This window comes from Sphaeramia orbicularis, chromosome 12, assembly GCF_902148855.1.
Source record: "Sphaeramia orbicularis chromosome 12, fSphaOr1.1, whole genome shotgun sequence".
Classification (NCBI taxonomy): Eukaryota; Metazoa; Chordata; class Actinopteri; order Kurtiformes; family Apogonidae; genus Sphaeramia; species Sphaeramia orbicularis.
In genome coordinates this window covers 5,140,594-5,155,485 of record NC_043968.1, presented here as the reverse complement: position 1 = coordinate 5,155,485, position 14,892 = coordinate 5,140,594, and the positions used below count along the sequence as shown (strand labels likewise).

Genomic DNA, 14,892 nt, shown 5'->3' with positions numbered 1-14,892 from the left:
AACAAGTGAAGACCCAACGCAGAAAAAGAGAGGGAAGACTCTTCAGCTGGTGTGTTTGGATCAGTCCTGGTTTCCTCACACAGGTCTGCCTCACACTGGGCCATGAACACCATCAGACGTCTGAAAATAAACACCGTCTCTCACTTTGCCTCTGGTAATCAGGATGGAGCGGTAGGTGTGAGCCAGCAGCACCCCAGTGAAAGGCTCTTTGGACAGCCAAATTAAATTTGTCAGTGAGAGAGGAGACTCTGGAGTCACAATGGGTCTGTCATTGATTCCTCTCCTGGCTGCAGAAAGGTGATAAGGGGCCAGGCTTTTGTTTGTGGGAAACTGATTTATTTGGAGTTAACAGCAGTAGCTGCAGTGGCATGTTCTGGCCGTTTGGACCGCAGTGGTCGAGATCAGATGCATGAGGTAAGGGGGAGGTACAGCGTACCTGCTGAAGTCAAACACTATATCACAGGTGTCAAACATGCGGCCCGGGGGCCAAATCCGACCCTCCAAAGGGTCCAGTCCGGCCCTGGGATGAATTTGTAAAATGCAAAAATTACACTGAAGATACTAACCATTTAGTTCGGGTTCCACAAACAGGCCAATGGAACCTCCAGTGGGTCGGATCAGTCAAACACTATCATAATAACCTATAATTACTCACAAATCCAATTTTTTTTTCTTTATAAATGTAAACATTTTCATGTCATTTTACTGTATCTACACTAAAACAAACTAACATTTCACAAAAACACAAAAAACCTGAACAAATATGAACATTTTCAAATGTCTGAAGTGTAATTTTACCAATATTCTGTTTGTTATTAAATGTTTCATGTATTCGTTGATCCACTGTACGTTGTAATTTAATGTGTAAATGATGAACTGAGACAGAATATTGTTAAAACTGGACTTAGTTTTCTTAAGAAATTTCAGTTTGTTCATGTTATTCACATTGTTTTTCAGGAGAGTTGGCAGATGGAAACATTCTCATCGCATAATTTTACTTTTTTCACTCTAAAACATAGAGGAAAGTTTGGAGTTGACATTATTTATATGTTACTATGCTATTATTTATGCTATTATTTCACTGGTTGGGCCCACTGCAGATCAAATTTGGCTTAATGTGGAACTGAACTAAAATGAGTTTGACAGCGCAGCACTATATGGACAAAAGTATGTGGACACGTAGAATTCAGGTGTTTCTTTTCTAACAGGGGTCTGGGATACAAAACAATAATGATAAATGTCATAATGCAGTTTTATATTGGGATAAATATTATACTGATACTACATACTAAAGTTTATACTTCTTCCTACTCCTTTTCAACCATGCAAATTTAACGTTGTTTATACTTGAAGACAGATTCTGTTCATTTAAATGTTATTTTGTTTTTGTTTCTTTGCATGTTCGTAAATAAATATTACATTGATTATTGATATTGATGTTTATATGTCAAATCCTTCATGTGAATGTGATAACTAGGACAGATTTGGTTGGATTTCTTCTCCTTTGATAACCAACATAGCAGACCCCTAGTCCATCATGTGGTATTTGGGGTAAAACCATTAAACCTTCCAAACTCGATTTTGGGGATCTAATAATGAGCTTGACTTTATTTGCTCCAAATTTTAAGTCAACATGTATTTTCCGTTTAAGGGTAGGGATGCATCAATAGTGATACCAACACCAAAGAACAAGCTTTCTTTTTTTTTTTTGTTCTCCCTGTTCTTTATTTTTCATGTTAGGGAAACAAGGGTCTTCATTCTTCATCTTCATACAGAATCAATCATCACACTTGAGAGGAACATAAATTCAATTATAAGACTTCATGTAACAACTTGTCATAAAACACCACATATAAACATCAGCCGTACGTGTCATTGTCAGCGTTTGGCTGATATTATCGGTGCATCTCCATGTGAGAATCTAAATGAAACAAGGCCACATACATACATACATACATGCTGGACGCTGCTTATAGTCATTTGGCACGGCAGGATCACAGCTTGCATTTCTTGACACCGTGCATGTTTGACACCCTCATTTCCTACCACCCCCACTATTCCTCTGTCTCATCTGTTTCCTTTCACCTCTTGTATGATTGCTTTCCTTCCCATCATCACACCTCTTTCACGTCTTTTTCCTTTGTTCTAAATACCATCAATACAAATCAAGGTTATTATCGTAAACGAAAACTAACAAAATGACAAAAACTAGAATTGTAAAAACATTTTTGTTAACTGAAATAAATAAAAACTATAATTGAAAAAAACGATAACTAACTGAAACTGTATTGTGGGCTTACAAAACTAACTAAAACGGATAAAAATGATGGATGAAATTCCCTTCGTTTTCATCTTTGTCAACATCGGACTGATACGAAATCGATTTATTTCGCTCTAGCAATTTTAGCTAGCATCACCATACGACACTTTTTGCTCCGTCACTTGTGTTCACTTGTGGTTTCCAGTCGTCTTCTGGTCCCCACTCTACCTGGAAACATGGAGACTAAAGCAGCAGAGTCCTGTCTGGGATTGATTTGAATAGGAGCACAGAGAAGAAGAGAAAAGAGACCACTGAACTACAACTGAACTACAACTGAACTACAACTGAACTACAACTGAACTACAACTGAAATAAACTACAACTAAACTACAACTGAACTACAACTGAACTACAACTAAACTAAAACTGAACTACAACTAAACTACAACTGAAATAAACTACAACTAAACTACAACTGAACTACAACTGAACTACAACTAAACTACAACTGAACTACAACTAAACTACAACTGAACTACAACTGAACTACAACTGAACTACAACTGAACTACAACTAAACTACAACTGAACTACAACTAAACTACAACTGAACTACAACTGAACTACAACTGAAATAAACTACAACTAAACTACAACTGAACTACAACTGAACTACAACTAAACTACAACTAAACTACAACTGAACTACAACTGAACTACAACTGAACTACAACTAAACTACAACTGAACTACAACTAAACTACAACTAAACTACAACTGAACTACAACTGAACTACAACTGAACTACAACTAAACTACCACTGAACTACAACTAAACTACAACTGAACTACAACTAAACTAAAACTAAACTACAACTGAACTACAACTAAACTACAACTGAACTACAACTGAACTACAACTAAACTAAAACTAAACTACAACTGAACTACAACTAAACTACAACTGAACTACAACTAAACTAAAACTAAACTACAACTGAACTACAACTAAACTAAAACGAAACTAAAACTAAACTACAACTGAACTACAACTAAACTACAACTAAACTAAAACTAAACTACAACTGAACTACAACTAAACTACAACTGAACTACAACTGAACTACAACTGAACTACAACTAAACTACAACTGAACTACAACTGAACTACAACTAAACTAAAACTAAACTACAACTAAGCATTTAGAAAAAAAAAAGAAAACTAATAAAAACTATCAAACCTGCTCTTAAAATGAACTAAAACAAACTGAATTAGAGAAAAAAAAGTCAAAACTAAATAAAACTAAACCAGTGTTTTTCAGCCTCGGGGTTGGGACCCCACATGGGGTCGCCTGGAATTCAAATGGGGTCACCTAAAATTTCTAGTAATTGATTAAAAAAAAAATTATTGATAAAAAATCTATGGTGAGTTGACAGAGACAATTACATCCATACCAGACGAACTGTGGTTGTGAAACTGCAGCACTGTGGTTCTGTTTGTGTCACATGTTCACTGTGGTCAGTTTCAGATGCTGCAGCTCTTTCATAATTCATAGTTTTAGTTCTTGTTTGTTCAGTATTAATTGTCCTCCTTGTAAATCCCAGCTGGACTGACTGGACAGATCCTGAGCCTTTGTGCAGTAATCTACACCTGGATTTACTGCCTCTGTCCACAGTAATAGACATTATATAGACCACAGGTGTCAAACATGCGTCCTGGGGCCAAATCCAGCCCACCAAAGGGTCCAGTCCGGCCCTGGGATGAATTTGTGAAATGCAAAAATTACACTAAGACATGAACAATCTTTTTAGTTCAGGTTCCACATTCAGACCAATATGATCTGCAGTGGGTCAAACCAGTCAAATACGATCATAGTAACACAGAAATAATGACAACTGCAAATGTTTCTCTTTGTAAATGTAAATATATTCATGTATTACACTAAAACCAAGTATAATTTGACAAAAAATGTGAATAACCTGAACAAATATGACATTTTGAAACATCTGAAGTGCAACTTTACCAATATTCTGTCTGTTCTTAAATGTTGTGTGTGTTTGTAGATCTGCTGTGATCTGTCAGTTCTAATGAACATGTGGAAATGAGAAACTGAGGCTGAATAGTGTTCAAATTACACTGATTTTTTAGGTTTGTTCATGTTATTCACATCTTTTGAAAGAATAATTTGTAAACCTTTTCATAATATAAATGTACTTCTCTTCGCTCTAAAACATAGAGAAAACTTTGGAGTTGACATTATTTCTATATTCTTCTGTTCTTATTTGACTGGTTCGGTCCACTGCAGATCAGATTTAGCTGAATGTGGAACTGAACTAACAGGAGTTTGACAGCACTGGTATAGACCAGGGATTAAAGCAAAAATGTTTCATCTGACTGAAAATGTTCTTCTGGTCAAAATCCTTGGCCACTATTAAAAATGATGCAATACAATACTACTATAGTGTACAAGTTTATACAGTCAAATTTGGCAATACTGTAAAACCCACTGAATGGGAGAGTGTACAGGTATAGAAGATTAGTAACACGGGTAGAAAACATGTCATGAGTGGTATTGGTGGGGGGTCTGGGGGTCCTCCCCCAGAACATTTTTAAAGCTTCAGGTCAATTTTGGTGCTCTGTGGTTAATTTTAAAGGGGATGAAAACCTGTGAAGCAAGTGAAAATAATAACTAGAAGAAAACCTTACTGCAAAAAATGAGTGAAAACTTTTTATTTAAGAATTTAGGAACTCCTAAAAACTCCAACAGCACATGAATTTTGGGGGAAAATGTCTGTGTAAATTAGATTAGATTTAGATTAGATTAGATTTAATTTATTGGTCCCCGTGGGGAAATTCGTCTTCACTGACTGAAACATTACAGGAAAAAGACATTACATAACATACAAGAAAAAGATAACATAACATTACAAGATGTATGCATACAAAATGTAACCCTAACCAACTAATCTTTTATTTTTTCTGCTTTTTGGCACCGCAAATACCAAGGGTGTTACTCATTCATTCAGTTTTATCTTCGTACTGTACCACACAGTTAGAAATAAGATGCTAAACGGGTCCAAATAAAGCACTTATGCAGTCGGGTGCGTAACCGCGTAAGGCCGCGGAGCCACAGCCGCACACATGGGAAGGGCACACACACACACACACACACACACACACACACACACACACACACACACACACACACACACACACACAAGTCATATACCGGCAAGAGGAGATCAGCTCTGAACCCAAACATGAAGGTCCATGCAGATCAGTTGTGTCTTCTTCCCTTTTCGCTGTGGTTCCTTCATAATGAAAGCTACTTGTTCGCACTAAACTCCAGTTAGTCTGGAGGCTGAACTTCGGTAAAGCTGAACTGGTCCATGTGTTTGTGAGGCACAGAATGAGCAGCGTTTCCTTCCAAACATAAACAGTCATCAATCTGTCCTCCTGACATAAAAATAAAGAAGTCCTCTTATTCTCATCACTGTTAAACCTGTCAGCCCCCTGAGCCTGTGTTCAACACCTGCAGACCCAGGACAGGATCGCAGAGAAACACATGGGGAAGTTACTTAAATATGACTTTTTTCCCCCCTCAATTTTTCCATTTGACGGAAATCCGTTGTGGTGACGGAGAACTTTAATCCCTGTTATAGACTAAATGTCCTCTAAAATTAACATTTATTTGCAACATGGTATAGCAAACTATTACATAATCAAAAACAAATTAATTTTAGTAAAAAAAAAAAGGCTAAAAAGTCTAGTTTTGAATGTCTGGGGTCACCACAAATTTGTGATGTTAAAATGGAGTCACGAGCCAAAAAAGGTTGGAACCACTGAAGTAAACTAGAATGAAAAATCCAAAACTATTAGAACCTTGATGCAAATACACAACAAACTGAAATTCAGCAATAAATGGACTGTCATTCAAGGTGCTCCTTCTTGCTTCTCTCCCTCCCCCTGTTCTCATCTTCTGTCCTTAGATAACTTGTAACCTCACACCCTCATCCACCTCTCCGTCCGTGTTTCCAGCTCCGCCTCCTTCAACGGCTGCGGTGGATGTGATGACTGGAGGCTGAGCGGCCCAAAGCCAAAGCCATCCCTGCTGCTCTTCAGCCTGCTCCACTCATATGCACAGCCATGCAGCAAATCAAGCCCAGCTGAATTTGGCTCCACACTGGGTTCTGTTACCACGAACATGGCATTCGCAACCCCAAAGCTGTCAGTTCGGTGCCTGAAGGGATGTTGAACGGATAAAGTGGGATGTAGATTAAGCAGATTTGCTGTGAAACAGATGTACATCACATACCGAGCAAGAGACATGTCACTAATTCAAACAGTGACTTCCAACGCCTCACTTGTTTGCTGTGGGCGACCTGCTGTCATTAATTTTCAGAGGGCTGCAGTGTGACATTTATGTATCTGGCTGTTTATGCGCAATCATAAAATTATCTTTTGAATAACAATAAATTGCTCCGTATAATGAAATCGGTCCTGTAGTGAGTATTACATACCCATGTTATTAGCACCGACCGGCAGGCTGTGCTTTTACTGTCGCTTGTTTCTCTCTCTTTTTTCGTTAGCGCTTTAGCATCGGGGGCGCCGCTAACAATCATAGGCCCCGTGAAAGCCTGACGGTTGTGGACCCTACAGACATTGACATTTCTCATCCTCTCCATGTGTCAGACTGGGGTGGGGGGGTATGTACATGGGGGTGCGCTCAATACACAACGTCGCTTATGATACCGTAAAAACCAAACTGAAACACAACACACATTCACTATTTGTCTCCTGACTTCAATGAGTGCGTCTTACATGACATGTTCACTACTTCCACATCCACTGAGCCCCCTCCACTGCTCTATGCCCCCCCCCCCCCCCCCCCCCCCCCCCCCCCCCCCATTAGCACCCCAGTCTAACATGCACACTTTTGAACATATCCTGTTTTTTGGGGTGTGTGTGTATGTGTGTGTGTGTGTATCTGTGTGTGTGTGTGTGTGAGTACATGATGATGGCGACAACAGATGAATACATTTTGGCTCCTCTAGGTCAAAGGTCAAGGTAAGGAAAAAGTCTCCAAATTCTCAAAATTCCCTTTTTAACACGGAGCAGAATGTGTGTCTGTGTTTTTTATTGTCTAGGATATCTATTTTTTTTTCTTCATTTATCATGGCTATGCCACTTTTTATTTTATTTATTACCTTCACCAAGTGAAACGGCAGAGGCTGTGTTCTCACTGGGGTTTGTTTGTCTGTTTGCAAGATAACTCAAAAAGTTATGGATGGATTTTCAGGAAATTTTCAGGAAATGTCTGACACAAGGAATGGGGGGGGGGGCTGATCTGCCTTGGCGGAGGTCTGCGCTCTCCGAGTGCTTTTCTACTTTTTCTTATTCTTTGTATTTAACTCTACATTTCATGTGTTTATGTATGCGAGCAATGGAGCTCACAGAATTTCCTTCAGGATCAATAAAGTACATATGTATGTATGTATGTATGTATGTATGTATGTATGTATGTATGTACGTATGTATGTATGTATGTATGTATGTATGTATCTATCTATCTATCTATGTTATCTGATGATTCTCTGTGCTCAACATAAAACTAAACTAACTGAAAACTGACCTTGAAAGTCAAAGGTCAAACTTGTAGCAGGCGATTTTCTAAAAATCATTCTTTGTCATGACCGTGTACCTTGTGTCCTTCAGATTTTAACAGAGGTCTGTTTGGATTATTGTCCTCCGTAATGAAAAAACAGAGCCTTGTAGGAGGAAGGCACACAGTTCAGATCTAGTCACAAGCGTTCCTTTTCTATCCACTCCCTGTCGACCCCCTACCTGTCCCACCCTGATTAGCGTCGTTTATATCTGACAAGTGTTTTCTCGTTCAGCCTGTTCTGCACTCCACACATCTGCACAAAAAAAAAAAAAAAACTCCACCACCTCTTGCATGAAGAAGGAATCCTTTCTGTGTTTAGCTGCATTTGTTCTTGTACATTTCTGCACTGAAGTGTCATTAATGTCGGGCTCTGCTGGAGGGGCTTTGGGATCTCGGGGACCGTCTGGTGCAGATTGTTTCAGAACATCTACTTGATAAATGCATGAATCTGCTGCATCCTCTTGTCAGTCCCACGATTAAATATGGAGCAAATTTGCATCAGTGATTTTAATAATTATGTGTATTATATTACTTCCATGAAGCCGATGTCTTTGCAGGGGATGGTCTGTTGTTGTGGGGACTTTACTAAAAACTGATTACCCAGTCACATGATTACAGCATGCACAGATGGTTTCTAATTTCCTATCGGTTCTGTGTGAATCAGAACAGGGCGACGGTACACCTCCTGATCAGTATTCTGAGGATCTGATTAGGTTTCTTAGTGTTAGCATCGCAGGAGCTAACTTTACAGCACAGTTCTGAATGAACTCGACCTTGTTGTTGACTCGATTAGTCTGCTCCTCAGAGAAAGCTCCCAAAGGTTAAGTAAAAACAGATGGCTAAAAGCGGATATTTTCAAGAGGAGAGTTTTTAAGTACTGTGTAAATGTGTACTGCAGCAGTAGTGCGTCAAAGCCAGAGGGGGATTGTTTCTCCAAATTGCACTGACCATGGGAGTGGCTGGCAAGGTCAGGCCATCACATTGGAAATAACGATAACACCTGAATGCTTTTAGATGCAAGATAGAAATTAATGAACTAGTAAGTGAGCGTGTCCTGTAATAGCAAAGGTGACTCTGGTAAGAGGAATTACAGCCAAAGGCTCTCCTGAGATAACAGACTTTATTAGTCTATTCTTACTTTAACATGTGTGTTACTGCACAAACAGGTGGGTCTAAACCAGTGGTTTCCAGCCTTTTTTGTCTCATGACCCCATTTTAACGTCACAAATTTGGGGCGACCCCAGACATTGAAAACGGAGACAGTTTTTTGCTAAAATTAATTTGCTTTGATCATGTAATAGTTTGTTATACTGTACTGTAAATAAACATACATTTTAATGACATTTAAGCTACATAGTATTTTTTTTTTTTAATCAATTACCATAAATTTCAGGTGACCCCTTTTGAATTCCAGGTGACCCCATGTGGGGTCCTGACCCCAAGGTTGAAAAACACTGGCCTAAACTAATGATTATCCTCACTATCAGTCAGTCTATTGGTTCTTTTGCTTATTTTTAAGTAAAAATACGAGAATAGTACAAAAACCCAAATTGATTTTTTTTTTAATCACAAACCCAACATTATCATCAATATTAAAAGTGAAGTGGACTCTGTTTGTGTGTGTGTGTGTGTCTCAGGCATCACACAAAATCCAAAAAGAGATAGTTGTCACAGTTTGTTTGTACTTATGTATTTTTGGACAAGGAAGAGACAAGAGAAAATGGCAAGTTGATAGGACCAATATTTTGGGAGATCTTAGTCCTTTTGTAGCCTTACAATCACGTTGCTATGCCCAGAATCAAGAGAATGCTTTGGCGGTGACTGCTGGACAAAGATGGTAAAGCATGCATGAATACACAACAAATGTCCGTGCTGGGGACCAGGATGGTGTCCCTCAGGGTCGCGATGTGGATTTTCAAAACATTTTAAACAAGACTTTCCTGATCACCTGTCTGTTTATATCTGTAAATTATATTCATTTTCATCTATATATGTGTATTTGTTTTTATTAGTGGTTTTGTAGGTTGGGTTGGTATGGGGGGGGTTCTGGGGGGGGGGGGGGGGTGTTATACTTTGTGTGTCACAAAATCTTGTATCATAAAATGTGAATTTCTTTCTTTTTTTGTATTGTACTTTTGGAGATGCACAATAAAAATAAATAAATAAACTGAGAAAATTCTTTAAAAAAAAAATAAAGAAAAAATGGTAAGCTTTTATGTAACTATCATTCATATTGACAGAGAAATTAAACATCAGGAAAATGGCTTGGGATCCTTTGCGTCAACTATATTTCGTTAACTTTCAGTGTGTCGATAGATTTGAAAAAAGCTTAGAAAGTGTATTCTTGTAGGTTATGTATGCATTTTTATTTTGTGTGTGTGTGTGTCATGAACTTTACTTTTTCTTACTTTTCCTTTTTTATCTTCATACTGTCACTGTTCTCATGACACGTTCTTATGTTTTGGGCTCACTGTTGGTATTCTTGTTCTGAGAATCCATTCCAGTAATATCATATAACCTGAAATACCTCAGTTCCATTTAATTTGTTAAATGAAATTGAAAATAAAAATTTGATCCAAAAAAAAAAAAAAAAAAAAAAAAGCTTAAAAAGCAACACCATTAAATCCGGTTAACAGTTACACAAAACACATCCTGAACTATTAATCTGATTTTGGTTTGTCAGTCTGATACTCTAGTTTTTCTGGTATATCGTCATGTTGGTACATACACATTCTTTTAAGAAGAAAAACATAATATCTCTGAGTTGGAATTGAAACAGGTATGGTCTTTGCTGCTCCTATAGCCTCTGGAAACTGTAAAAGTGTAATTTCTCCCCTGACATTTCACCCCACAGAGACAATCCTAGCATCCATTTACTTCATGACAGCAGTTTTTTCCACTGTGTATTAAAAGAGAAACAGACTTGAAGGAGCAGCAGCGGCAGCCTCAGGTCTGAACAGACAGAAGACGCTTGGATCAGCAGCACGGAATTATTTTAACAGCGTTTGTAAATGAATGATTCTGTCCCAGACTTTTGGATCTACTCTCCAGTTCTGCAGCTCGCCCACACTAATCTCCTTCTTTATTGACACGTCATTGATTTTCTGACACTCGTTAATCCAGTAAAGCGCAGGTGTCAAACATGCGGCCCGGGACCCAAAACCGGCCCGCAAAAGGGTCCAGTCCAGGCCCAGTGGGATGAATGTGTGAAATGCAAAAATTTGACTTAAGATATTAACAATCAGTGATGTTAAAATCCTTTTAGCCCAGGGCTGTCAAACTCATGTTAGTCCAGTTCCACGTTCAGACTAACATGATCTAAAGTGGACCAGACCAGTAAAATAATATAAATAATAGGATAAGAACTTATGAATAATGTCAACTCCAAAGTTTTCTCTATGTTTTTGAGTGAAAAAAGTATAATTCCGTAATGAAAATGTTTACATCTACGAACTGTACTTGAACATAACATGAACAAATATGAACCTGAAAATTCTGAAGAAAAATCAGTGCAATTTTAACAATATTACGTGTCATTTATGTGCATCACAACTTACAGATCACAGTGAATCTACAAATACACAAAATGTTTAATAACAGGCAGAACATTGGTACAATTCCACATACAGTATGTGTCTTAAGAAATTTCATATTGTTCACATTTGTTCAGGTTATTCACATTAAATATAAATATAAACATTTTTGTGTAATTTTACTTCTTTTACACTAAAAAAAGACAAAAATCAGCGTTTTTCATTATTTATAGGTTGTTATGATAGTATTTTACTGGTCTGACCCACTTCAGATTGAATTAACCTAAAATGATTTTAACATCCTTGATTGTTAATATCTTGATTATAATTTTTTCATTTCACAAATTCCCCCCAGGGGTCAGACTGGACCCTTTGGCGGGCCGGTTTTGGCCCCCAGGCCCATGTTTGACACCTGCCCATTACAGTAATGGATTACTTTTTGCTGTAATGCAGTAGTGTAAAGAATGACTAATCAATTTTTAGTAATATTTTACTCGGTACATGTTCAGTAGCGCTTGCGTAACAACACACTTTTCACCCATAATTTAATTGCTCAAATGAAAAAAACAAACAAAAAAACAAAAACAAAACAGCAAGATGGTGAGACCTTAAAGAATCCAAACTCTGTACAGTTGTATTTCCTGTTGGTGTTCATGCAGTGGGTGCAGACGCAGAAGACAGTCCACTGTCCACATGGACGTGTGTTCAGTACTAACACTAACCCTGCTGTACAGAAGACAGTTAGCATGTTAGCATGACCCCTGTGATCAGCAAAGACAAGGGAAGCTAACGTTTCTAGGACTAGTTAGAATTCTTTATTAATTGTAGATTTATCTATCGGCATCCTTGGCCCCGCCCCCTGTCTGAACATGTAAAATGTTGAAAAAAATGCAAGTGTTCCTGCTGGGATTCGAACATCGTAGACTGTAGTGTTACTTAATGACCCATCCATCCACATGTAACTCAAAAGTAATACAGGAGTCATGTAACACATTACAATTCTGTGTCAGTAATATTGTAAGGTAAGGAATGACTTTTAAATAACAGTAACAAGTAATCTGTAATGGATTACAGTTTGGGAGTAACTTGCACAGCTCTGCCTGACTGTATCTCTTACATTCTCTTGTTGACTTCTTGCCCTCCATCTGAGTTTTGTGCATCACCAGACTCACATGGTCACGAACAGCCTGTTTTCAGACATTCTATGGAGCTTTTGCTTTAACTGTGACGGGGTCTGATGGACGAACAAGCCGTCATATAGAGATATGTGGACGCATCTAAAAACAGTTTCCACCAGAGAAAACTGACTGAATGATGGTCCTGCTCTTCAAATAGACACTGTAAGACCAGATAAGTTGAGTTTACTTAAAAAATCTGAGGTACAGTAACTCGTTGCCTTAAAAAATTTCAGTAATGAGTACTGAAAACTGGAGTGTATTAAACTGAAATGCTTGATTTGAATGGAATTGTTATTTTAAGTCCAACACACTAAATGCCGAGTTAATTTAACTTGAAATTTGTTGCAATGTCAATTGCTTTGTATTAACATCAGACTGAATATCATCAGTTCATTGGACTCAATTCCAAGTTGATTTAAATTAACATTTTTCACAATATAAATTGCTTTGTATGGTTCAACTTAACTTTAACTTTACTTAATATTTTATAGCGCAGATGGAAATTAGACAGGAAGTTAACTCAATGCAAGCACAGGAAGTGCTTCTAATTTTGTATGGCATAAGGATGAATTTTTTCAAGCACACTGTTATCTGAACAGTAAACCCATAGTTGTTCCTCTGGCTCTGACTCCTGGTGCAGCTGGACAAACATACAAAAACAAACCCAAAAAGGCCAATAAACACTGACATACACACATTCAGTCCAAATGAACACTAACAGCACAACCCACTGAACCCCTGCACAGAAAAACAACATATTTTCAACAACATGCCCGCTACCCACAATGCAATGCACAGATAAAAAGGTGTGCTCAGGACTAAAACTTTGTGATTTAAATCCATTCAACTGAAACTGTTTCATACTTTCGACTATGACTACAAATTAGTAGAATATACTGAACGTTTTATAGGAATGAAACAAAACTTAAATCATTTAAGTACATTGGAATTCACGCATGTTAGTGAATACAAAGTCTGGGCTTACAGCGTACATGGTGTGTGTGTATGCAGGGTGGGAATCAGAGCGTACATCATCTGTTACCACGTCGGTCACAGGTCGGCTCGGCCTTTGAATCCTAAACATTTTCTGAAGTTCTGAAGTGTCTGAACACAGAGGACTGTTCTAATCCCCTGTCCTACAGCGTTGCATAGACACTGAATTGTGCAGCGTAAGCGCAGGAAAAGTTTGGGAGTCTGAACTGTGGTTCTTGCGTGCGAACACAAGGCGCATCAGTCATATCCGTGTGTTCTGGGAATTACCCGGGTCCCTCAGCGGGATCACAGATGGTGGCTCGGGCTGAAATGCTTGATAATCACCCTCAACGCATAAAAAAAAAAGAAAAAGGATAGGGAATGAAATGAAAGGGAAGAATAAAATGTGTTCAGTGTCAGCGTAGACACTGAGGTGGATGGTCATGTCGTAGACCTCCTCACCCCCATGGCCTGATGGGATCTGCTTGGGCAGAAAATCCTCTTTCCTAGTCACTGCGCCGGATATTATTGGAATGTGTGAGAGCTCCGCCTCTGAGTGGTCCACAGGGCCAATGAGAAAAGACCCAATTTATTTAAGTCCAGCTGCAATGGGCAGGATTTTATGTGAGCGGAAAGAGTAAACCAGTCAGAATAAGACTATAAGACTGTCCCAGTGGCTGTTAGCATGACTTACCTTCACATTCATGGTCTATTATTATGGAAGAATGTCATCATGACAAGAATGTAATAATCCTAATAGAAGTCAGAGTTTCTTTTAAAGTTTGTGGTTTCAGACATTTTTTTATGGCTACAACATTTTAAAGGTTGAACATTTAAAACAACTAAAATGATAATATATTTTTCAGCATGTCTTCTAATTAGAAAAAATAAAATTGAGAAAAAACAGAAAAAATGTAAGCACTTTTATGTTTTCTATGATAATGTAAAGACAATAAACCCCAGTATTTATAGACGATGATACAAAATTCCATCATAATATTCATCTTGTAAGGAAATCATGACAATATAACATAATCTTAGAAAAATACTATTATTTGTCATTATATTAATCCAGAGTTAAACTGAGTGGTGACGAAATGAGTTGAGCTTATGTTTTACTGGTTAAAAGTATGAATATTGGGTCTGACTATTATCCTTTCAAAATAAAAGCCCTCTGCTTCCTTCATGCCTTTATACTTCAGATTCCTGGTATATTATGGTATGGCTGGGTGACATCGGAAGAATGTCATCATAATAAGAATATAATGATCATAATAAAAGTC

General features: G+C 37.9%; 1 protein-coding gene across 1 annotated transcript in view; it reads right to left on the bottom strand.

Annotated features, from left to right (window-relative positions):
- LOC115429222 (potassium/sodium hyperpolarization-activated cyclic nucleotide-gated channel 1-like) overlaps window positions 1–14,892 on the bottom strand; it is a 368,916-nt gene that overhangs the window by 51,496 nt on the left and 302,528 nt on the right.